Genomic DNA, 27,476 nt, shown 5'->3' with positions numbered 1-27,476 from the left:
GATGTGACCCATCTTCGAACTTAAAATAAGTTTGGGCAAAATAATAAGAAGTGTAAAATTTGGTGCGAATCGGTTAATCCGTTGGAGAGTTATCGTGCGCATCAGCCAGCCAGACAGACATGGCTAAATCGCTTCAAATTGTCTGAGACGAACTTCGTTCGCTATTTCGGTGAGGCACATTTTTGGTCGTATCAAAGTGTATATACCCTCGTTAGCATTAATGCTGAGGGTACAAATATACTCTGGAATTTCACGCTGCTTCCCTTATTATATTGCCGAAGACGCCGCTTAGCGGAGACGCAATTTATGTGGTATAACAGTTTTCAGTATAACAGATACAGTGTGAGGCTAAAACAAATTTCCAACAACAAAGGTGAAGTTAGTTGTTGCTGTAGCTACGCAAATATGTATGTTCGTATATTTGTTTCTGTTATCTGGTTCCTACCCAGCAAAAATACTCATTACAAAACCTCTTACTAACTCATTATTTTAACAAGGACAAGGGGTTTTGTTATGAGTATTTTTGCTAGGGAAGAGCTAAATGACTGAAAAGGTTAAAAAACCTGTACCGGCCGCGTTCATAAATATCGGGAGGCAGGTGACTGGGTTTAGCTAGCTAGTGTGTCGTGTGGTCCGGGTCTTACTTACTTACTTAGCTGGCCCATTACAGAACTAAGAGAAGATCTCCAATTCTCTCTATTTGTTGCTTCGCTTTCTGGAATACCGCGCCTTTTCATCTCATCATCCACTTGTTTGCGCCATCTATTCCTTGGCCTGCCAATTCTGCGTGCACCGCCAAGCGGTCCGTGTTTATACACCTTTTTAGCGGGGTCATCATCGCTCATTCTTATGATATGGCCTAGCCAACGCAATCGCTGCATCTCGATACGTTTAACAATATTGATGTCGTTGTACAGCAGATACAGCTCGTGGTTCATGCGACGTCGATATTCACCGTCAGATTGGTCCGTAGATCTTTCGAAGAATTTTTCTCTAAAACACATCAAGCACTGCCATGTCTGCTTGCGCAAGTACCCAGGCTTCGGAGCCATACATCACGGGTAGTATCAGTGTTTTGTAGAGCGTTATTTTTGTTTGACGAGATGTGGCTTTGTTTTTGAACTGCTTACTTAAACCAAAGTAGCATCTGTTGGCCAATATAATTCTTCTTTTTATTTCACAACTGATGTCGTTTGTTGTGTTTACGGAGGTGCCGAGGTAGACGAAGTCTTTTACTACCTCAATATTATAGGAACCAACTTCCACAGTCGGTCCGAGCTCAATGGACGGCGCGTCGACACCAATCAATTTGGCCTTTTCGCCGTTTACCGCCAGACCCACATTAGCAGATTCTCCTTCGACCTTCATAAAGGTATCAGTTACTTCTTTTACTGATCGGCCTATGATGTCTATATCATCAGCATAAGCAAGTAACATGTGACTATTGGTGTAGATTGTGTCACTTCTTCTGACGTTTGCCTCTCGTATAACCTTTTCCAGCAGGATGTTAAAGAGATCACACGAAAGGCTGTATCCTTGTCTGAAACCTCTTTTGGTACCAAACTCTTCGGAGAGGTTCTTTCCTATTTTAACTGAGGACCTCGTTTCAGTTAAAGTCATTTTGCAAAGACGGATGAGCTTTGCGGGGATACGAAATTCAGACATGGCTTGGAATACCTTTGAACGCAGCGGGCTGTCGAAGGCTGCTTTATAATCGACAAAAAGGTGGTAGGTGTCGATCTGCATCTCTTGGGTCTTCTCCAGGATTTGCCGCAGGGTAAATATCTGGTCAATGTTGGACTTGCCAGGTCTAAAGCCGCATTGGTATGGTCCAATAATCCGTTGACCATAGGCTTTAGTCGTTCGCACAATATCCCTGACACGATCTTGTAGGCAATAGGGAGTAGACTTATGCCCCTATAGTTAGAGCATACAGTCTTATCTCCCTTCTTGTGGACGGGGCACAGGATACTCAGGTTCCAATCGTCGGGTACTCGTTCTTCCTGCCAGATGGTGCTAACTAGCTGATGAATACACCTTATCAGCGTATCGCCTCCGGTTTTGAACAGCTCGGCTGGTAAGCCATCGGCTCCTGCTGCCTTATTATTCTTCAGCCGATTTATTGCTGTCTTTACCTCATCTTGGCTGGGCGGTATACATTCAATACCATCTTCTGGGATTGGGACTGTGGTATCTTCGTCGTCTTCGCTGCTATTGGATACCAACAGATTTGAAAAGTGTTCTTTCCATATCCTGAGTACACTATCTGTATCAGTTACCAAATTACCTTGCTGGTCTCTACAGGAGGATGTGCCTGTACCAAAGCCATCAGTTTGATGCTTGACTCTTTGGTAGAATTTTCGGACTTCATTCTGGCTCCTGTACATCTCGATTTTTTCACACTCCCGCTTTTCCATCTCTCTCTTTTTCCTGCGGAAAAGACGTTTCTCCTCTCTCCTTTTCTCCCGATATTTCTCTCGAGCGCTACGCGTTGCTACTGATTGTAAAGTAGCTCTATATGCCACATTTTTCTCTTCGGTAGCAGCACGACACTCCTGGTCATAACATGAATTCCTTTGTGGAGGTCTCTGGAATCCAAGTATGGATTTTGCGGCTGTTTGCATGGAGTGGGCAATATGTTGCCATTGTGTTGTTATGTTATCGGGACAAGGAGTGCTCGCGTTAAGCAATTGGGCTAGTTTAGTGGAATATACTGTGGCTATCTGTTGTGTTTGCAGCCTATCGGTGTCCAACTTCCGCGTTGCGTCTGTTCGTGCTTTATTTGCAACGTTTAGACGGGTGCGTACCTTTGCTGCAACAAGGTAGTGATCCGAATCAATGTTTGCGCCTCGATGAATGTCTTCCATGTATCACAACATGATTAATTTGATTACTTGTTCTTTGATCTGGAGACAGCCAGGTGCCCTTATGAATATCGGGATGATTAAATCTGGTACTGCTAACTACCATGTTTTTTGCAGCTGCAAAGTCTATCAGTATCATACCATTGTCAGATGTTTCACTGTGGAGACTGAATTTCCCGACTGTTGGGCCAAAGATATTCTCCTTTCCAATTTTGGCATTAAAATCGCCTAGAATGATTTTAATGTCATGGGCAGAGCAACGGTCATATGTTTCTTCTAAGCGCTCGTAAAATATATCTTTGGTCTGTTCGTCCTTTTCTTCAGTGGGAGCATGAGCGCAAATAAAGCTGATGCTGAAGAATTTAGCTTTTATTCGAATTCCAGCAAGTCGTTCATTCACTGGGGTGAAGCTGGATACAAGATGTTTTAGTCTCCGACTAACTACGAATCCGCAACCAAACTCATGCTTTACGTCATGGCAGCTATAATACAGTGCGTCACCTTTAGGTGTTGTTGTGACGCCTTTCCCAATCCATCGTATTTCCTGTATGGCAGTAATATCGGCCTTGTACTTTTCAAGTACGTCTGCCAATGCGAAGACTGCACCTTCTCTATAAAGAGTGCGAACATTCCAGGTGCAGATTCGCAGATCATGGTCCTTAAAACGTTTGCGGGGTTCGTCAACTTTAGAGGGGTTTGTTTTTCTTTTCTTTCGTTTTTTCATAGTAGGATGTCTTTTCTAGGGGAGGGTTATTAACCCGGCGCCCAAACCCAAGTTTTTAACGTTCTTATGGGTGAACGCGCGGCACATGTTAGCTCACTACCTTTAACGGGTGTTAAAGGCAGTTCCCCAGGTGACACCACGGGGAGGTCAGTGTCCACTTGAGATAAAAGAGGGACCAAGATAAGTCCTGCGCTTTGCCATGTTAAAGCCGGTCAAGACCGTTGCTTGGTATCATTCATCCCCTATGTCACCCACTGAACTGAAGATTTGCCCAGTAAAATTTGGACCAATCAGAAACACCCTGCGAGAGTTATTTTACAGATTTTCCATTTTATTTCGTGCGGTTAGGGTTTCTTGCAGAATTTAGGCCATTATCTCCGGAAGTATGGACTTGCGTCCGAAGAAGGTTTAACATTGTAAAAAGAGCTGCGAGGACAACCTTCTGAAAAAAAATCAAAACGATCCGAGAGGAGGTCTTAAACTTCACTTCTTCCGAATTTTGTGTCGGATGCCGATATTCGAACCCAACTATACTACATAACTAGACTATATTCGAAGCCAATCTATATCTGGAGGGAACTTCGATAGTTATCGTTTACACCATTTTACAGAAAACTTTTGAACTTTTGTGTGGGAAATACGTGAAGGTGTGGATCGATGTGACCCATCTTCGAACTTAAAATAAGTTTGGGCAAAATAATAAGAAGTTTAAAATTAGCGCATCAGCCATCCAGGCAGACAGACCTGCGGACATGGCTAAATCGCTTCAAATTGTCTGAGACGAACTTCGTTCGCTATTTCGGTGAGGCACATTTTTGGTCGTATCAAAGTGTATATACCCTCGTTAGCATTAATGCTGAGGGTACAAATATACTCTGGAATTTCACGCTGCTTCCCTTATTATATTGCCGAAGACGCCGCTTAGCGGAGACGCAATTTATATGGTATAACAGTTTTCAGTATAACAGATACAGTGTGAGGCTAAAACAAATTTCCAACAACAAAGGTGAAGTTAGTTGTTGCTGTAGCTACGCAAATATGTATGTTCGTATATTTGTTTCTGTTATCTGGTTCCTACCCAGCAAAAATACTCATTACAAAACCTCTTACTAACTCATTATTTTAACAAGGACAAGGGGTTTTGTTATGAGTATTTTTGCTAGGGAAGAGCTAAATGACTGAAAAGGTTAAAAAACCTGTACCGGCCGCGTTCATAAATATCGGGAGGCAGGTGACTGGGTTTAGCTAGCTAGTGTGTCGTGTGGTCCAAATCCACATGCAGGGCGGCTTAGGGTAGCTGTATCATCCGGGTCTTACTAGGGCTAAAACCACGTGAGTATGCTTTTGCAGCCGATGTTTTTCTACTACCATGAATGGAAGTGGTCCCCGCGTACAGCGCTACCAGGCCGGAGGTACAAAGTTCCTACTTTTGATCTTGTCGCACATAGCTGTTGTCGTCTATATTATTCAGTTATCTGCTTCTGATTCCTCTGTATCCAGATGCAATAATTCTGCAATCTGGACTGGATACCTCCATAAAGAATCAGGGGACAGGTGAGTGGGATTAGCTAGACAGATAAAGGAATGCAGGACATGTGTTCGGTAATGTGGCAGTGTGTCGTGCGGACCCAATTCACTTACAGGATATGTGTTGAGTATCGTGCTATCCATTCGGGTCGAACACGAATTAAGGCGGCTGCATTGTCCGGATCTTAACTGGGCTAAAAAAACTAGTATTCGCCTTGACAGCTGGCGTTCCTCTGCTGCTTTGGATGGTGGGTGGTCTCGAAGTACTACATGCACACGTTACGTCGTGCGGTCACAATCCACATGCAGGACTAATGTTCGGATCCAACACTAATTGAAGTGGCTGCATCGTCCGGATCTTAACTGGGATAAAACAACTCTTATTCGCCTTGACAGCTGGCGTTCCTCTACTGCTTTGGATTGTGGGTGGTCTCAACTGCCTGCCCTACTGCAACAGTATGAATGCTATCCAAGCATGCCTGTAAATAGCTGTGCCTTGCACAACCAACTTAAACATGCTATCGAATGTTGCACCTAATATTTTGTCGTAGTTAGTGGTCGTGATCCGTACACTATCGACCCATATGTTTGGGGGGAGCCTCGTTGCAGCCGTCCAAGTGGTGAACATTGAGACATATTTTCATATGACAGAACTGCAGTAACCCTACCACCTATCGACTATAGAATCCAATGCCAAGATTGTATAATCATCCGCATAAAGTACGATCTCTATCTTTTTAATTGTAGAAAAGTAACGGTTAAACATTTCCGGAGATATCACCCCACCTTGGAGAACTACCTGTTTATCTCTACCGACCTTCGACTTCTTATTTCTGAATTCCACAAAAGACTTGAGTCCACACATATAGTTGATTATCCAACGTTTCAAACATAGTTGGAGCAAAGCCTTCTCAATGTCCTCGAACATCTCGACATAGTTACCGGTATCGGAGACCTTCAATAGGTCAAAAGTCAGTCCTTGACTCATATTTGATGATATGGCGTTTAATGCTGTTGTGCATTTTCCGACAGTAGGGAAATAGGCCTGCACATTTTTTTCTTTGTAAGCATCTTTGTCTGGTGGTACACCCTCGGCTGAGAGTACTCTTATATGGCGAAACACACTCCTCTTCGTCCTGTCACTCTCGAGCTGCTCTATAAATTGTCGATTAAAATAAGACGTGTACCTCTTCGGATCTGACATTGTCACGTTACTGCAAGAAACACTTGTTATATTATCCTTCTTTCCCGCATTGGAGAGCGATTTAACCGTTGCCCACAATTTACTTAATCCTATACCAGTGTTGCATTGCTTGAAGTTTTCTAGCCACTTTGTCCGGTTATGCTCCACTAGACCAATAGACTTCAAGTCTTAGTTCCCTAGCGCTCATTTGCTAGGCCAGTTGTCTCCGCTGGAAAATTTGGTTTAATTTCGATTATTCGAACAGCAGGTGGTGGTGTCCCGAAAATGCAACTCTCTGAAGTGGTAATTGGTAACTTTACTGAACACTTGCCAGTCAGCTTTTCCATGGTTCAGAAAAGTACGGCGTTCAGAGAAGGGTGGTTTGTTAAGGAACACTATGATATAGAGGTGGTCTGAGACCAGGGAAATAACGGGTTGCCAGGACACGTCATTATCAGATCGAATACCCCAATGAAAAATGTCTGACATGCTGTGGCAATCTCCTCTTATTCTCATAGGAGCGTCTTCGTTCACCGAGCAAAATGTGGAGCTACCATTTTGCTCGGCTAGCGCAGCAACCCTCTGGCCATTGTCTGGCACCATCGACGTGTCCAGGGGGTTTTAGACCCTAAGTATGTTTGGACGAAATCCGTTTCAGACAATTTGGAGTCGATTCAGCAATGCCCTCCGCCTGTCTAGCTACCTGGAGCGCTCGATAACTCTCGAACGGATGAACCGATTTGGTCCAAAATTTGGCCTTCATAATATTTTGTCCAACAAGTTCGAAGATGAGCCATATCGGTCCACTCCTTCAGGTACCTCCCGACAAAAGTTCACATTTGTTCACAAAAATTATGCGCAGGATAATATTTCTACCCGACATAAAAAAGTTCGAAGGGGTACCTCCCACACAAAATTTCAGAAAAGTTCAGATTAGGACCTGCTCCTGAATCGCCTTGATTTTTGTTGTAACAACATGTATTCGCGGCCCCCATTTCAACGGTACAAGTTTTATCAGGGGCAAGTCTATGCTTCCTGAGAAAATAGTCCGAAAGGAGTAAAAACAATTAAAAAAGTATCAGTCGGCTTTGCCGACAGAGATATACCCTCAGCCTATGTATTGAGGCAGCGAATGCAAGTTGCTTCAACAAAAATCAAAGTGATTCTATATCAGGTCTTAAAGTGAGCTTATTCGAAATTTTGTGTGGGAGGTACCGGATGGAGTGGACAAATATAGTCCATATTTGAATCTGATCTATATCTGGTAGATATATTAGGATGTGTAAAGTATGGACCAATTCGGCTACTCCGTTCAAGAGTTACCGTACGAACAATTTTTCCGAACATTTTTTAACTTTTGTGGGGGAGGTTCCTGAAGGAGTGGACCGATATCTTATCATCGAACTTAAACTATGTTTGGACAAAATATTACTAAGGCCAAATTTTGGACCAAATCGGCACATCCGTTCTAGAGTTATCTTGAGCTCCAACCACCTCACACGGTGTCACAGGGGTTTTTTGCAACTTACATGCTATTTTCTCAGGAAGTATGGACTTGCCCCTAGTGACTTACCGTCGTATGGGGGGCAGTGAATACAACTTGCTAAAATAAAAATCAAAGCGATTCGAGAGATGGCCCTAAACTGAACTTTTCGAAATTTTGTGTGGGAGGTACCCGAAGCAGTGGATTGATTGAGTCCATATTTAAACCTTATCTATGTCTGGTACACATTTCAGCATGTGCAAAGTATGGACCAAATCTGTTAATCCCTTCAAGAGTTATCGCGCGCACAAATTTTCCGAACATTTTCGAACTTTTGTGTGGGAGGTACCGGAAGGAGTGGACCGATATAGCCCATCTACGAACTTAAACTAAGTTTGGTCAAAATATTACGAAATCCAAAATTTGAACCGAATCGGTTCATCCGTTCGAGAGTTATCGTGCGCTCCAGCCAGCCAGACAGACAGACGCACGGACATTGCTCAATCGACTCCAAATTGTCTGAAAGACATTTCGTCCAAACATACTTGGGGTCTAAAACCATTATTTCGATGAGGCTCATTTTGACCGTATGAAAGTGTATATACCCTACCCAAGGCCGAGGGTAGGCAACAGGCAGTGTCGTCAGGCGTCATTTCACATTTTTTGGACAGCTTGACTCTTTTTAGCTTATGCGTACTGAGGACAGTTTGACATACGATTATGTGACCACGCCTTTTCTCTTCATGTGCTAGAAACAAATGTAGTCATTGGATCCCCAGTCAGGCTGTACGGCGCGGGACCCATCAACTCCACGTTTTGTCCAGTCAAACTGGCGCTGGTTTGAATCGATGTGTAAGAGCTGGCATTGTCATGATGCATAACTATTCATCTTCTCTTGTTCGTTTTTTTTTTTTCGAATTTCTCGGGGGATTTCAGGCAAACAAATTAAAGTGTAACACTCAGAATTAAACAAAAAAAAAAACGTTATTCCACAACATCCCATACGGGACAAGGGAGACTTCTCTCATATCAATGAGTGCACCCCGATTCATATTTAGCTCACTGATATGGGACCTACTGTTTACCGCCGAGTCCGAACGGCGTGTCCTAAGACACCACTTGTGGAGAAGTTTTTTCAGGGCTGAAATACTCAGGAAATGTCGCCAACATTACCGAGGGGTATTTTGACACCGTTGAAAAATGTTTGATGTTGCCTCGCTTGGGAATCGAACCCCCGACCTTCTGCGTGCAAGGCGGGCGTGCATACCATTGCACCACGGTGGCACCCAACACTCAGAATTAACCGTCCTAAATTTCTCAAGCCGTATTGTCACCACACGGTCAGTTTTGCCGAAACAACATGCGATCATTTGCTTCGAAGATCGCTTACGAATACCTAAACGGTCGATTCGTGTTTTGTTTCGGGTTCCTAAGCATAGATCCAAGATTCGTCATCTGTGACTATCTTATAAATGTCGTTTGAAGCACCATGATTGTTTTCTTTTTTTTTCAAAAATTTCCTTGCACCAATCCACAAGAGCCTTTTTTGAGCTATTGTCCAATTATGCCGGATCTAATGAGAAAAATCCATTTTTGCGCCCATGTATGTGTGCAATGTCAAATGTTAGTTGGCGGAAGAAATGCACAACGATGTCTCTATCTCACGGTATATTACATGGCGACCTTGCATTATCCGTTCACACACGGCTTTATTTTTTCTGGCACAACGTCCTATTTCGGCGACCCTCACGACCTTCGTTTTTGGCGAGAGTCGGGCCACGATTGAATTCATTAACCTGTTAACCAGTTTTTCATAGTGCTATAAGATGGTCCTTTATCGTCATACAAAGATTTAATTTTATCAATGCACTCTTGCCGTGATTGTCCATGTCGAAAGTTGTGAAAAATTATAGGACGAACATTTTCACAAGTAAATTTCATTTTTTGCAAAGTGATTTTTTCAAGTCACTTTAAAGAACCCAATACGTGGTCGCATGTCAAACTGTCCTAAATACGCTTAGGCTAAAAACTTCCAAAAAATGTCAAATCATGCCTGGCGACACTGTGTGTTGCCTAAGCCAGAATGTTTTCTAGTTCCCCTTGTACTTATTTACTTGTTTACTTATCAGTAACTGTTTTCTAATCGGTTTTTCAATAATTTATTACATATATATAACAATGTCTTAAAAGTTATATACATAAAAGTTTCCATAAATTGCATTATTTCCAAAAAACCCGTTTTGTCTTTCCAACATCTTTTAAAGGTTTTGCAATTATTCTTTTTTATTTAATTTCATTTAATTTATATATTTATTTTTTTTTTGTTCCTTCAATAACTATATTTAAATAGAAATCTCCACATTTCTTTGTTTAAATCCCCTTTAAATAAAAAAAAAAATCTCCTATTTATATAAATTGTAGTCTGGTAGTAGACATTTATATAACTTCCATTCATTATTACCTATAGATTATAAATACCATTCCACTAGCAATCATTCAATATTTTAAAGTACATTTGAAAAGAAATCCTTCATACATACATATATACAACATTTTCATAGAATTAGTTGCAGTTAGTTTACATTATATAAGTAAAAACCCAAACGTACATAAAAACATACATACTTATAATTAATATATGCAGTAGTACATACATATATAAAATAAGCTGAAATTTTTAAATACTTAGTTACAGTGTGATTAGTAGGAAGTAATATTTAAATTCATATCATATTTTCATTTCTTATATTTTATGATTTGTATATAAGGTTTTAGAATTGAATAGATTCATTTATATTTGTAATTATCTTGATTATTATTTGTATTTCTATTATTGCCGCAGAAAGGTAATAAATTGTGTATTCCTGTATATTTAGGTCTCGTATGTATTATGTAAATGTAGCATTCAGAAAATAATATTTTTTTTTGTGGTATTTTAATGCCAGTCATTTCTTTTGAAATACGACTAAACACACAAACATAGTATTGTTTAAACAAATATAAGGGTGGTGTAACATTTAACAATAATATTGGCTATGTAGATTCAATGCAAAGTCCACGGGGAATCGCCTCGTGAAAACTATATATAATAAACAAGTGAGCCAAGGCTATAGTCGGGTCAGGCCGACTATATGATACCCTACACCACTACCCCTGTTCATAAGCTTTTGACTAATAAAATTCAAAATATTAAAATTTGGATAGCTTAGCGCCTTTGTACAACCCAAATAAAAAATTGAAAAGTGGAAAAAGGAATGCATTACCGACTATTGCGATATCTCTGTTGTTTGACCACCTACGCCTACGTAACATCATTGCAAAGGTGATATTTTCTACTTTCATTAGCAAGTTTTGCTTTTGATATACCCCTTTTAGAAGCGGAGATATTCGCTTTGAAATAAAACGTTGACTTTTTCTCCAAATAAGTTTTTTGCCCATTCCGACCCCTAAATATTATCCGACCATCACCAAAATCAATAGGCTTCTTCCCCTCCGGGACCCCCATCAACATCAACGATCCGATCAAAATTGCGACCTGTAGCGTGATTACAAGGTTTAAATGGACAGACGGACAGACGGACGGACACACATAGCCAGATCGACTCAGCTCGTCGAGACATTAATTTTGATATATATATATAAGTATGGGTCTACGACCATTATTTCGATGCGTTACAAACTTTTTAGCCAAAACCAACTTATAATACCCTCCCCACATAGTGGTGTAGGGTATAAAAATTTATATTTATTTAAATATTTCATCATTGGAAAGATGATATGTAAATCTCCGTAAACATGCATACCATACTTACTTAGTTTGCCCTCTACAGGACATTTGTCCTATAGGCCGAACTAAGAAAAAAATTCAATTCCTCTCCATTTGTTCATTCCAGTTTTGCGTATAGCTCCATGTGGTCCATATTTATACGCCTTTTTAGCTGGTTCATCATCGCTCCGCCTTATGACATGACCTAGCCAACGCAATCGTTGCAACTCGATACATATAGCACGTGGTTCATACGACGTCGATATTCCCTATCAACGCATATTTCTTGCGCAAGTACCCACCTTTCGGAAGCATACATTAGCACGGGCAGTATCAGTGATTTGTAAAGTGTTACCTTTGTTTGACGAAGAGTGGCTTTGTTTTTAAGCAGCTTACTTAAGCCAAAGTAGCATCTGTTAACCAATACAATTCTTCTTCTTATTTTACAACAGATGTTGTTTGTTATGCTTAGTGCCGAGGTAAACGAAGTCTAAAACTAGCTCATTACTATAGGAAACAACTTCCACAGTTTTAACTTTTGTTTGTGTATTTATATACCGGACTAATTTGGTCAGGTGTAATGAAGTAAATAAAACTAATTTAATTCAATTCGTACTCAACGTTTCGTTGGGTTCCTTCCAATTTCACCAGGAGTCTTTATTGAAAATCCTAAGACAATAGCATGTTGTTCCGAGCTCTATGAACGCATTGCGTGTCGATACCATAAACTTTGTCTTTTCATTTTTTACTGCCAGACCCCCTTTAGCCGATTCTCCTGATCGACTCATGATATCAATATTGTCAGCAAAAAACCAACTACTTACAAAACCCCCTACTAACACATTATTGTTAAAACAAGGGCATGTCGCACTGAATAACTAGTTATTCTATAGACACTAGAAGTTGAAAAATAAGCTAAAAAACAAATGCTCTATTTTTAGAACAGTTGATGTGGAATTTGTTTTCAATTTCAACACACTTCGTATTATTATTTTATTTTGCTCTCTGCTGAATTTGATAATGCGAACTTCCGATTTGTAGCAGAACACACTACACACTGTGCTACATGTACGAACATTGACGGTTGTTTAACGTTTATATTGTTCTACAAACATCCCAGGCGGGACAAGGGAAACTTCTCTCATATCAATGAGTGCACACCGATTCGTATTAGCTCAATGTTATGGGACCTACAGTTTATCGCCGAGTCCGAACGGCGTGTTCTAAGACACCACTTGTAGAGAAGTTCTACATGGCTGAAATACTCAGGAAATCTCGCCAACATTACTGAGGGGTATTTTGCCACCGTTGAAAATTTGATGTTGCCTAGCAGGGGAATCGAACCCTCGACCTACTGCGTGCAAGGCGGGTGTGCATACCATTTGTAATCAGACACACACTCTCTGTGACACCGTACTCAGTACTAAGTAAGTAGTTTTACCTTGATACATTACTTTGTAATGGGTTACATAATGACTAACGGAACCGAAAGGTCACATGAAGGGCTGTCTCCTTGTCTGAAACCTATTTTGGTATTAAACACTTCGGAAAGGTTCTTTCCTATTTTAACTGAGGACCTAGTATCAGTTAATGGCAACTTACAAAGCCGAATGAGCTTTGCGGGGATACCAAATTCTGACATGATTTGGAATACCTTTTAACGTAGCGGGCTGTCGAAGGCTGCTTCATAATAGACAGAAAGATGGTAGGTGTCGATCTGCATCTCTAGAGTCTTCTCTTGGATTTGTCGCAGGATAAATATCTGGTCAATGGTGAATTTGCCAGGTCTAAAGCCGAATTGGTCTGACCCAATTATTTCGTTGACCATACGCTTTAGTCGTTTGCACAATATCCCTGACACTATCTTATAAGCAATAGGGTTTAGACTTATGCCCCTGTAGTCTTATCTCGCTACTTGTGTACGGAACACAGGCTGTTCAGGTTCGGGTACGCGTTCTTCCTACCAGATGGTGCTAACTAACTGATGTATACACCTTATCAGCGTGTCGCCTCCGGTTTTGATCAGCTCGGCTGGTAGGCCAGCGCCTCCTGATGCCTTATTATTCTTCAGCCGGTTTATTGCTTTCTTTACCGCATCTTCTGGGATTGAATCTGCGGTATCATCATCGTCTTCACTACCTTTGGATATCAACAGTTTTGAAAAATGTCTTTTTCCATATCCTGAGTACACTATCTGTATTAGTTATTAAATTACCTTGCTGGTCTATATAGGAGGATGTGCCTGTACCAAAGCCATCACTTTGATGTTTCACTCTTTGGTAGAATTTTTGGAGTTCATTCTGACCCTTGTACATCTCGATTTGTTCACACTCCCGCTATTCCATTTCTCTCTTTTGCCTACGTAAAAGTCATTTCTCATCTCTCCTTTTGTTCCGATACCTCTCGCGTGCACTACGCGTTGCTACTGATTGTAAAATGGCCCTATATGCAGCATTTTTCTCTCCGGTAGCAGAATGACACTTCTGGTCATCCTGGTCATTCCTTGGTGGAGGTCTCTGTTATCCAAGTATGCATTTTGCGGCAGCTTGCATGGAGTAGGCAATACTTTGCCTTTGTCCTGATATGTTATCGACACGCGGAGTGCTTTGATTAAGAAATTGGGCCAGTTGAGTGGAATATTCTGTGGCTATCTGTTGTGATTGCAGCTTACCGATGTCTAACTTTCGTGTTGTGTCTGTTCGCACTTTATTCGCTGCGTTAAACGGGTACGTACCTTTGCTGTAACAAGGTGGTGATCCTTGTCTATGTTTGATCCTCAGAACGATCGTACATCCAACACGCTCAATGAATGTCTTCCTTCTATCACAACATGATCAATTTTATTTTTTGTTTTCTGATCCGGAGAATGAATATCGAGTTGTTTAAATCTGGTAGTACTAACTACCGCTGTGAAGTCTATCAGCCTCATTATATTGTCAGATGTTTCACTATGGAGACTGAAATTCCTGCTGTTGGGCCAAAAATGTTCTTCATTCCAGTTTTGGCATTAAAATCGCCAAGAACAATTTTAAGGTCATGGGCAGGACATATGTTTCTTCTAAGCGCTCTTAAAATATATCTTTGGTTTGTTCGTCCTTGTCTTCAGTGGCAACATGAGGGCAAATAAAGCTGATGTCGACGAATTTTGCTTTTATCCGTAGGATAGCAAGTCTTTCATTCACTGGGGTGAAGCTGAGAATTAGATGTTTTAGCCATCGACCAACTACAAATCCACAACCAAACTCATGTAGCTAAAGCTACAGTGTGTCGCCTTTAGGTGTTTCTGTGATGGCTTTCCCAATTCATCGTATTTCCTGTATGATCTTATATCGGTCATTTTATTTTTAAAGTACTTCTGCCAATGCGTAAACTGCGAACATTCCAGGTGCAGATTCGCAGACTATGATCTTTAGTAGTTTTTTTTGTGGTGTGGGGTACGCGCCACCCAAGTTAATGGGTGAGATGAAAGAGTGACCAAGATGAGCCCTGTGCTTTGCCATGTTAAAGCCGGACAGGGCCGTTGTTTGGTATCTTTCATCCCCAACAAATATACTAAAATTGACATACATATGTCATATATTTTCCATTCATTATATATCTTTTCTAATTTTTATTCATGTAAGCCACAAATGTACCTTGGCAGTTCATTATGCCGAAAAAGACTCCACCTTCAAATTACTCGTATTCTTCGAATTCGCCTAATACAACTAAAATCCTCAACATTTTAATAGCAATCATAAAAACATTAGTAAAATTACAATAATCATAACATAGTTTTAATAGTTCTTAAATACAAATATATTTAAGTGCCACATTTTGAAACTTCCTTTGACTTTGTACAAAATGTCGACATTATTATGCTTATAATGTATGTTCGCTCTAAATAAATATGTACTTATCAGTATACTTTAAACGTTTTAATAACTTAAGCAATTAATTTTGAAATGGGCTAGAAGAAATTATTTATTATTAGATTTTATGTTTATGTAATTAAATGTTGCCACAAAATATTTGTAATTGTAATTATCTTTAACTGATGTAGACTAGTAAATATTTAATTTACATTATTGATTTTACAACCACCTATCGGGAGTTGTATGGTTTTGAAGCAAAAGTAAACGTAGAGTATATTGTAATAAACAAAAACAGTAGGGGTATCGTGTCCAAATCTTTAATCTTATAAGCTTGAACATACATAAAAGTGTCAAAAAAGGCAAACACTTTTTATTGATCTCACAACCCCGAGATACGAAATGTAATGGCGATCGGTTAACGATAAAATGTTCCAAGTTATCCATATTTATTTCCGAAGTAATTTGTATGGGGCCAATATCAAGTAGATAGTAGTAGATATACAAAATTTTAGCCTATTTTTACGAATTTATTTATTTAGTTATTGGCCATAATTAGACCAAGCAGCATTTTTTGGCAAGAAAATCTTTGACCACGCATTTTTTCCTCGACTTGCGGGAATAAAAAGGTCATTGCGTGTGTAGTCAAGACTGTACGGTAGATGGCCCATCCATTCCAAGTTTTGGCCGGCCACAAATGCTCTAGTTTGGGCCGATATTGTTCGTTTTTTGAAGAATTCAGACAAACAAATTGTGGTGTACTACCCAAAATTGACCGTTCTACGTTGCCCAAGAGGAATAGTCGCCACAGTGGCTTGCAGTTTTGCAGGAGAAACTGGCGACTACGAGGGTTGCACTATAACTATCTGGCCTAACAATGAAAACGCGAATATTTGCCATCAGAAATAGTTTTATTGCTTTCTTAAGTAGTCTCCCGCATGATTTATACACTTTTTCATGCGCTCAAACCAAATGTTCAAGCACATTTTCCACTCCGACTGAGGCACCTCCAAAACATGGTATTTGAATGCTTTTACAGCATCTTCTGGGGACAAAAATCGTTGACCACATCTTTATTCTTGATATGCCAGAATCAAATGATGACCCATCAATTCCACGTTTTGTCCGGTCAAACAGGCGCTGATTTGAATCGATGTGTGAAAGCCGCATTGTCATGATGTATAATGATTCGTCTTCTCTTGTTCGTTCTTCGAATTTCTCCGGAGACTTCAGGCAATCAAATCGTAGTGTACCACTTAGAATTAACCGTCCGACATTCACACGGTCAGTTTTGCCGAAGAAACTGGCGACCATATGCTTTGAAATGTTTCTTACAGGAACAATTTTCGTTGGATTTGGCTCGCTTTCGAAGACCAAAACGGTCAATTCCTGTTCTAAGCATAGATCCATGATTCGTCGTCTATGACGATCTTATTAACGTTGTTTTTATTCACAATTTCTTTGTCCCAATCCACAAGAGCTTTTTTGGAGCGATTGTCCAATTTTTCTGGATCTAACGAGAAAAATCAATTTTTGCGGTCATGTGTCGATACAATATCAAATGTTGGGTGGTGGAAGAAATGCCCAAGGATGCCTCTATTTCATGATAAATAACATGGCAATCCGTCAACGCACGGCTTAATTTTTTACTATCACAACGGTCGATTTTGAGCCACCCTCCCGAACTTCGTTTTTTGGCAATGGTGGGCCCGATTAAATTCATTAAACTAGTTTTTCATAGTGCAAAAGGATGACCCTTTATCGGCATACAAAGATTTAATTGAATCGATGCACTCTTGCCGTGATTATCCACGTCGAAAGTGAAAAATGATCGGACGAAAATGTTCAAAAGTAATTTTCATTTTTTCTGCAAAGTGATTTTTTCAAGACCCTGTAAACAACACAACACATGATTGTATGTCAAACTGTCCTGAGTACGATTAGGCTAAAAATTGTCAAACTTTCCAAAAAAAATTCAAATGGCGTCTGGCAACACTGCATGTTGCCTAGGCCAGACAATTTTTTAGTTCCCCTCGAATAGGATGGTGCTTCATTCCCATACAAACATTTAATTTCATCGATGCCCTCTCGCCGTGATAATCCACGTCGAAAGTTGTGAAAAATAATACGATAAAAATGTTTACAAGAAAATTTTATTTTTTGGCAATTAGATTTTTTGAAGTCAACGTAAACAACGCCAAAAATGTTCATATGTACGTCAAACTGTACTGAGTACGTTTATGTTAAAACATATCAAACCTTCCAAAGGAAATGTCAAATGGCGCCAGGCAACACGTACCCAGCAAAAAAAGTCCTTACTAAATAATGGGCTTTTATAGAACTTATTAGTAGTCGTAACTACTTACAAAACACCCTACTAACCCATTGATTTAACAAGGGCATTAGTTCTACGACCACTGGAAGTAAACAAATAAGCAAAAAACATATGTATGTTTTTCTGTTTTTAGAACTGTTGAGGTGAGCATTTTTTTAATTTCAACACTTTTCATATTTTTATTTTATTTTGCTCTCTACTGGATTTGATCATGCAGACAGACAACCCTCGGATTTGTAGTCGGACACGCTTTGTGCCACCGTACTAATAACGTAGTAAGGAGTAATATAAGTAGTTAGTTTTGTTTACATTACTTTGTAATGGCTTACATAATGACTAACGGATAAAAATTTTTGCTGGATAGAATAAATTGAGCTGTTTTTTTTTTATTTTAAACAAAAATGATCTACGAAATGCTAATGTACAGGGGTACTGAAGTAGGGCATCACATCGTCGGCTCCTTCCTGATCATAGGCCTTGTTTACTTGTTTTATGTATATTTTTTGTAGCGTACATTGTATAGAAAAAATATGTATTTAGTAATTTTAGCCAAATTTTTCTTACAATATTTCCATTTTTAATTCATTAAAAAATTTATAATTAAGTCCCTAATTTTAGGAAATAATAACATATTTAACCGTGTAGTCATTAGGATTGGATTTCCATATTAAGTGAAAGTCCTCTATTCAGTACGGCCTTCTTATAAATTACAAGTAGCATTGAAAAAAATCATAATTTATAAAATATGTATTCTTTTATGGCCTGTTTCTCTAAGACAATTCGAATACAAATTCGTTCGAACTACTATTAAACTTCTGTTTTTTGAAAAATATTTGAATTGTTATTATTTTCAATCAAACTAACATTTGGTAGTAATTCGAACGAATTTGTATTTGATTCGTCTTAGAGAAACATGACATAAATACTTTCTAGGAACAACATCAATATATTTCTTTAATGTTAGTTCAAAAAATGTGGTATACATAGTAAAAAATATAGAATTGAAACGTGTAAAACTAATAGAATTTATGTAAAAAATATTGTGGTAATAGAAAACCTCTACTTCCCCCAACAAATATATTCGCTCCTGGTATAGCAGTTTGGTTTTTTTTTTCGATTCCAATATTATTATCCTTGTGAATTCTAAATCATTTTCCATCGACAACAAGTATGTAATGTGAAATTAACCCATGTCTTCTTTCTCTTAACGCTACTTTTGAGCCGGCCTTTTTACAAAATAAAAAATATTTACGAAATTAACCACAAATATTTAACTTAATTTTAAGTTATTATTAAAACATATTATAACACTTTTAATTAATATGAAAAAAAAACAAACTTAAATTATTAATTGTATATTTACAAACGTAAGGTATTTTAATAAACTTAATAACTCATATCTACATTTACATACACACAAAGATAACGCATTTGACCCACAACATGAATAAATAAAATTTTAAATGATAACACTGTTCGACAACTGCAAAAAAATGACAAGTAAAACTGAGAAGATTATGAAAGTTGAGCTAAAAGTATGAAACACTTGTAGCGGCGTTTTTAAGGGTTACTTCGGAAAGTAACCAAAGAAGGTGTCGCAAGTTCCGCCCATTTCTAGTTTGTTTTCGAAATATGCAGATAGGATATCTTGGAATCTTTAAGGTATATAGTGTCTTTGGCAAGTTTACAGAAGAGGATGTGGGCAATATTTTTGTTAACAATTATAACCCTCATGCGGTTCATCAAAGGGTCTTTTTGGTCCTTTTTCGAAATTGGTTCAAAAACTCATTTAAAATGTGACCATAGCAATTCCAAATATTCTAAAAAATTGTTCGTCATAAAATTTTACTATAGGTCTCAGCATAAACCGAATCTGTAAATCTTTTTTAATCGCCAGGAATCTCTAAACAAGAAAAACACGTTTTAGGGTTAAAGTCGAACTCCAACTGAGTTTATTCAAAATTGTCCCACAAAACATAAATTTAGAGAGATGACGTCAAAGACAAAAATATTCTCCATCAAATTTCACTATGAGTCACCAAAGAAATGAAATGTCTATTTACATTATATATCATGAAAATATCAGTATCAATTTTGCTGAAAAAACATGAAAATATTTCCCAATTTTTATACCCTCAGCATTTATTCTAACGAGGGTATATACACTTTCATACGGGCAAAATGTGCCTCATCGAAATAATGGTTTTAGACCCCAAGTTTGTTTGGACGAAATGTGTTTCAGACAATTTGGAGTCGATTGAGCAATGTCCGTCCGTCTGTCTGTCTGTCTGGCTGGCTGGAGCGCACGATAACTCTCGAACGGATGAACCGATTCGGTTCAAATTTTGGTTTTCGTAATATTTTGCCCAAACTTAGTTTAAGTTCGAAGATGAGCTATATCGGTCCACTCCTTCCGGTACCTCCCCCACAAAAGTTCGAAAACGTTCGGAAAATTTGTACGCACGATAACTCTTGAAGGAAGTAACCGATTTGGTCCATACTTTGCCCATCGTGGAGCGTGTACCAGACTTAGATCAGGTTTTAATATGGACTCAATCGGTCCACTCCGTCGGGTACCTCCCACACAAAATTTTGGAAAAGTTCAGTTTAGCAACATCTCTCGAATCACTTTGATTTTTGCTTTAGCAACTTGTATTCACTGCCCTCCATACGACGGTATAAGTTTCATCAGGGGCAAGTCCATACTTCCTGAGAAAATAGCCTGAAAGTTGCAAAAAACCCCTATGACACCGTGTGAGGAGGATGGAGGGCAAAATAACTCTCGAACAGGTCTGCCGATTCGGTCCAAAGTTTGGCCTTAGTAATATTTTGTCCAAACATAGTTTAAGTTCGAAGATAAGCCATATCGGTCCACTCCTTCAGGTACCTCCCCCACAAAAGTTCAAAAATGTTCGGAAAAATTGTTCGTACGGTAACTCTTGAAGGGAGTGGCCGAATTTGTCCATACTTTACACATCCTAATATATCTACCAGATATATATCAGGTTCAAATATGGACTATATTTGTCCACTCCATCCGGTACCTCCCACACAAAATTTCGGATACATGTTCACTTTAAGACCTGCTTTCGAATGACTTTGATTTTTGTTGAAGCAACTTGCATTCGCTGCCTCAATTGGGATGGTAAAAGTTGTTTCAGGGCAAGTCCATACTTCTTGAGCAAACATCCCTGAAGTTCTAAAAAACCCCTATGGTACCATATGTCGTGGCTGGAGATCCATTCTTTTTAGTATCTCCTCCGCAAAACTTTTGATATTTTATCCTAATCAACATTTTTGTCAGTTAAAACGCCCAAAATTTTTAAAACTCCCTAAATACATGCTTTTTGGAAAAAAAGTTTCAATATACACAGGCTGAGGGTATATCTCTGTCGGCAAATCCGACTGATACTTTTTTACTTGTTTTGAAAAAAATTTGTTCCTTCTTTTTAAGAGTTGATACGTGAAAGTAATATGAAACTTTGTTATAGGTGAAAAATGTCAAAAGATGAAATATTCTACATAAAATTTCACTATGAGTTTCAGAAAAAACTATATATCTAGGTATAATATTTTTATAGGAAAATTTGATTACAAATCTATATATTTTAGGATGAAATTATTTGTTTTAACTTTGGACTGTAAATTTTACATAATTCCAAATCTAGCAAAACCCTTCACTTTTTGGGGATATTGTTAAAAAAAGAAATGTTCCAAATCAAATTTCACTATGAGTCTCTGAATAAAATAAATCTGCAACCATAACATAAAACATTCTTAGCAGGCCTTGTTTTTGTTATAGGGTTTAGGGTCATATTTTACAATTTTTATCCAGTGATAATATAGGTGTCCTATGGGCTCTCACATGCATGATTTGGCGTGATCCAAAATAATAAAATTATGGGAGTAACACCTGCTTTGGTGACATTTACAGAATTAACCCTAGAAATTGGCATAAATAGCTGTATCGTGAATGATCATCACCAATCCAGTTAGGATATAGCCTTTTATGCCAATGTCTAAGGTTATTTCCGTTAATGTCAAAAAAGCTGGAGTTACTCCCATCATTTATTATTTTGGACCACGACAAATCGTGAATGTGAGAGCCTATAAAGGTAGAATTAGTCGTGACATAACCATAACGCCATAAGACCATATCAATCAGCTGATTGAACCAAACCTATGGAAATCAATATATTCGATTAGTAGTAACATAACATTGGCTGACGTAGGGGATGGAAGATACCAAGCAACGGTCCTGACCGGCTTTAACATGGCAAAGCCCAGGATTTATCTTGGTCCCTCTTTCATCTCAAGTAGACACTGACCTTCCCGTGGTGTCACCTGGGGAGCTGCCTTTAACACCCGTCAAAAACTTGGGTTTGGGCGTCGAGTTAGTAACCCTCCCCTAGAAAACAGCCTACTATGAAAAAACGAATGAAAAGTAAAACAAATCCCTCAAAAGTTGACGACCCCCGCAAACGTTTTAAGGACCATGATCTGCGAATCTGCACCTGGAATGTTCGCACTCTTTATAGAGAAGGTGCAGTTTACGCATTGGCAGATGTACTTGAAAAGTACAAGGCCGCCATTACTGCCATACAGGAAATACGATGGAACGGGAAAGGCGTCACAACAACACCTAAAAGTGACGCACTGTATTATAGCTGCCATGACACAAAGCATGAGTTTGGTTGCGGATTTGTAGTTGGTCGGAGGTTAAAACATCTGGTCTCCAGCTTCACCCCAGTGAATGAAAGACTAGCTGCATTTCGAGTAAAAGCAAAATTCTTCAACATCAGCTTTATTTGCGCTCATGCTCCCACTGAAGACAAGGACGAACAGACCAAAAATATTTTTTACGAGCGCTTAGAAGAAACTTATGACCGTTGCCCTGCCCATGACACTAAAATTATTTTAGGCGATTTTAATGCCAAAATTGGAAAGGAGAATATCTTTGGCCCAACAGTCGGGAAATTCAGTCTCCACAGTGAAACATATGACAATGGTATGAGGCTGATAGACTTTGCAGCTGCAAGAAACATGGTAGTTAGCAGTACCAGATTTTGGCATCTCGATATTCGTAAGGGCACCTGGCTGTCGCCAGATCAAAGAACAACAAATCAAATTGAACACGTTGTGATAGATGGAAGACATGCATCAAGCGTGTTGGATGTACGATCGTTCCGAGGTGCAAACATAGACTGGGACCACTACCTTGTTGCGGCAAAGGTACGTACCAGATTAAACGTAGCAAACAAAGTGCGAACAGACACAACACGGAAGTTGGACATCGGTAAGCTGCAATCACAACAGATAGCCAAAGCATATTCCACTCAACTGGCCCAACTGCTTAATCAAAGCACTCCTCGTCCCGATAACATATCAGGACAATGGCAAAACATTGCCCACTCCATGCAAACAGCCGCAATATCAGTACTTGGATACCAGAGACCTCCACCAATGAATCCATGGTAGGACCAGGAGTGTCGTGCTGCTACCGAAGAGAAAAATGCGGCATATAGGGCTACTTTACAATCAGTAGCAACGCGTAGCGCACGAGAGGGGTATCGGGAGAAATGGAGAGAGGAGAAACGTCTTTTCCGCAGGAAAAAGAGTGTGAACAATGTATAGGAGACAGAATGAAGTCCGAAAATTCTACCAAAGAGTGAAATATCAAACTGATGGCTTTGGAGCTGGCACATCCTCCTGTAGAGACCAGCAAGGTAATCTGGTAACTGATACTGTGCTAAGGATATGGAAAGAGCATTTTTTTCAAACTGTTGGTATCCAAGAGTAGCGAAGTCGACGAAGATACCACAGATCCAATCCAAGAAGATGGTATTGAATGTATACCACCCGGCTAAGATGAGGTAAAAACAGCAATCAACCGGCTGAAGAATAATAAAGCAGAAGGAGCCGATGGCATACCAGCCGACCTGCTTAAAACCGGAGGCGACGCGCTGATAAGGTGTATGCATCAGCTAGTTAGCACCATCTGGCAGGAAGAACGCGCACCCGATGATTGGAACCTGAGCATCCTGTGTCCCGTCCATAAGAAAGGAGATAAGAATTTATGCTCCAACTATAGGAGCATAAGTCTTCTCCCTATCGCATGCAAGATAGTGTCAGGGATATTGTGCGAACGACTAAAGCCCATGGTCAACGAAATAATTGGACCATACCAATGCGGCTTTAGACTTGGCAAGTCCACCATTGACCAGATATTTACCCTGCGCCAAGTCCTGGAGAAGACCCAAGAGATGCAGATCGACACCTACCACCTTTTTGTCGATTTTAAAGCAACCTTCGACAGCCCGCTACTTTCAACGGTATTCCAAGCAATGTCTGAATTTGGTATCCCCGCAAAGCTCATTCGGCTTTGTAAAATGACTCTAACTGACACAAGATCTTCAGTTAAAATAGGAAAGAACCTCTCCGAAGAGTTTTGTACCAAAAGAGGTTTCTGGCAAGGGGGCAGCCTTTCGTGTGACCTTTTCAACATCCTGCTAGAAAAGGCAAACGTCAAAAGAAGTGGCACAATCTACACCAATAGCCACATGTTACTTGCTTATGCTGATGATATAGACATCATGGGACGATCAGTAAAAGAAGTAACAGATACCTTTATCAAGGTCGAAGGAGAATCTGCTAAAGTGGGTCTGGGGGTAAACGGCGAGAAGACCAAGCTGATGGTGTCGACGCGCAATGCGTCCATTGAGATCGGACCAACTGTTAAAGTTGGTTCCTATATTTTGAGGTAGTAAAAGACTTCGTATACCTCGGCACCTCCGTAAACACAACAAACGACATCAGTTGTGAAATAAAAAGAAGAATTGTATTGGCCAACAGGTGCTACTTTGGCTTAAGTAAGCACTTCAAAAACAAAGCCACAACTCGTCAAACAAAAATAACGCTTTATAAAACTCTGATACTACCCGTGCTGATGTATGGTTCCGAAGCCTGGGTACTTGCGCAAGCCGATGAGGCAGTGCTTGTCGTGTTTGAGAGAAAAATTCTTCGAAAGATCTACGGACCGGTCTGCGTTGACGGTGAATATCGACGTCGTATGAACCACGAGCTGTATCTGCTATACAACGACATCAATATTGTTAAACGTACCGAGATGCAGCGATTGCGTTGGCTAGGCCATGTAATTAGAATGAGCGATGATGAACCCGCTAAAAAGGCAGGCCAAAGAATAGATGGCGCAAACTAGTGAATGATGAGATGACAAGGAGCGGTATTCCAAAAAGCGAAGCATGAAACATAGAGAATTGGAGATCTTTTCTTAGTTCGGTCTATGGAACAAATGTTCTGTAATGGGCTAGCTAAGTAAGTAAGTAACATAGCATAATGCCATAGCCATAAGCAACCAATTGGGCTTTGGTTTTCTATGGTTATGGCGGTATGGCTATGTCTAATTCTACCTTAAGACACCAATATTTCAAATGTAGATTCCCCACAAATATTTGAAAAGCTGTTTAAATGGATTGCATACAGTGTTGCCGAATTTGACGATTTATCGTCATTTTGACGATTTTTTGGACCAACATTAAAAAATGACGATTTGACGATTTTATGGTCCAAAATGACGATTTTTCAGTAAGCCAGAAATGCATGAAATAAAAGACGATAACTACATTTTGACACAAATTTTACGAATGACTTTAAGGAAAACCATGTTCCAAACTCGATTTTTGAGCTGTTTTTATGTTTTATAGCAATTTTTAGACGGATTAACTATATTTAGGCACATGTCTGGAATACAGGTATTTTCATAGTTTTTGCCCCACATTCAAATTCCATCAGCTGAAAATTTTCGTTTAGTTTGGATAATGGTTGAAAATCTTCCTTAAAAAGTTTTCGAGATAAAATATTTATTATATATATTTTGTTGTAAAAATATGAATCCCCCTTTATTAACTTCCTACTAATGCCCTCTCTAAGCTGCCAGCCAGTTTTGAATGAATTTTTTTTATCGATTTACGACTGCCAAACTACTAAAATGTACGTGTACAGACAAACATTGACGGCCACAATCAAGCGATATTTAAGCTAAGCTGTCATTCAAAATGACCATGTGTACCCAGCTTTACCATGCTGCATTACTGCAAACTCGATAACCATAGGAAAACCATCATCTTCTGAGAGCTGTTCTTTTAGCGGTATTTAAGTGATATTGGGTAAGATTTATTGCTGAGTGTTGTATATCTTATGTTGTCAGCCTCATTCACAAAAATATCAGCGAAAAATCGCATTAAACGGTAGCCAAACCGAGGTTTGGACCATGTTGACGATTTTTTGACGATTTTCCAAATTTTGTTGACGATTTGACGATTTTTTTGACGATTTCCGATCAAAAACAACGCTGATTGCATACCATTTTCTGTATAAATTCATAACGAAAACCCTTGAATAAGATATTTATGATGTCCAATCACAACGACAATCTTTATAAAAATTGTAAATTATGGCCCTAAACCCTATATCAAAAACAAGGGCTGCTAAGAATGTTATATGTTGTGGTTACAGATTTCTTTTATTCAGAGACTCATAATGGAATTTTATTTGGAATAATTCTTTTTTAATATTATCCCCAAAAAGTGAAGGATTTAGTTAGAATTGATCCAGTATGGAATTATGTAAATTAACGCTCCAAAATTAAAACAAATAATTTCATTCTAAAACTTATACATTTGTAAAAATATGGTTTATTCTAAAAACTCATAGTGAAATTTTGTGTAGAATTTTTCCTCTTTTGACACTTTTCACATAGAAAAAAGTGTCATATTACTTTCTTCTATCAGCTAGAAAAAGAAGGAAAAAATTGCATACAAAATATTTTCATGTTTTTTTTCAGCAAAATCGATACTGTTATTTTCATATATATAATGTAAATAATGATTTCATTTCTTTGGTGACCTATAGTGAAATTTGACGAAGAATATTTTTGTCTTTGATGTCTTCTCTCTAAAATAATGTTTTGAGGGACAATTTTGAATAAACTCAGGTGAAGTTCGACTTTAACCCTAAAACGTGTTTTTCATTTTTAAAGATTCCTGCCGATTAGATAAGATTTACAGATTTGGTGTATTCTGAGACCTATGTATAGTAAAATTTTATGATGAACAATTTTGTGGAATATTTGGATTTGATATGATCACATTTTAAAAGAGTTTTTGAAAGATTTTCGAAAAAAGAACCAAAAAGACCCCTTTGATGAACAGCATGAGGGTTAAAATTTTTAACAAAAATATTCCCCATATCCTCCTCCCTAAATTTGCCAAAGACGCTATATACCTAGAATGCAAGGTTTCCAAGATATCTTAACTCAAATATTTCGAAAAAAAAAACAACTAGAAATGGCCGGAACTTGCCACACCTACTTTGGTTACTTTCCGATGTAAACTTTAAAAATGCCCATACACGTGTCTCATATTTTCATAATATACTCGAGTTTTCCCATAATTTTGAAAAAAAAATTGAATTTTGTTGCAAAGTGTAATTAAATAAAATGATAATCTTCAAAGGTGAAACTCATTAAAATCCACCATTATTGCTACAATAATTCGATTATCATTAATTTAATAATGTTTGGGGAAATTTTGAATAGCAACTAAGCAATTTAAATTAATATCAAATGTTATTGTTTAAATGACAAAGATCTCTTCATGTTCCTAAAAATTAAGTTGACACATAATTTTCATAAAAAATTACAAACTTTAAGATCAAAGAAAATT

The 27,476-nt window shown here is 38.7% G+C and overlaps 1 protein-coding gene across 3 annotated transcripts in view; it reads left to right on the top strand.

Annotated features, from left to right (window-relative positions):
• shep (RNA binding motif single stranded interacting protein alan shepard) overlaps positions 1-27,476 on the top strand; it is a 1,233,958-nt gene that overhangs the window by 1,168,385 nt on the left and 38,097 nt on the right. The window lies entirely within an intron of this gene.

This window comes from Musca autumnalis, unplaced genomic scaffold (assembly GCF_047663935.1).
Source record: "Musca autumnalis isolate F117 unplaced genomic scaffold, ASM4766393v1 scaffold_4, whole genome shotgun sequence".
NCBI classification, from domain to species: domain Eukaryota; kingdom Metazoa; phylum Arthropoda; class Insecta; order Diptera; family Muscidae; genus Musca; species Musca autumnalis.
The sequence above is the reverse complement of the archived record's forward strand: the minus strand, read 5'-3'. Positions and strand labels throughout refer to the sequence as shown.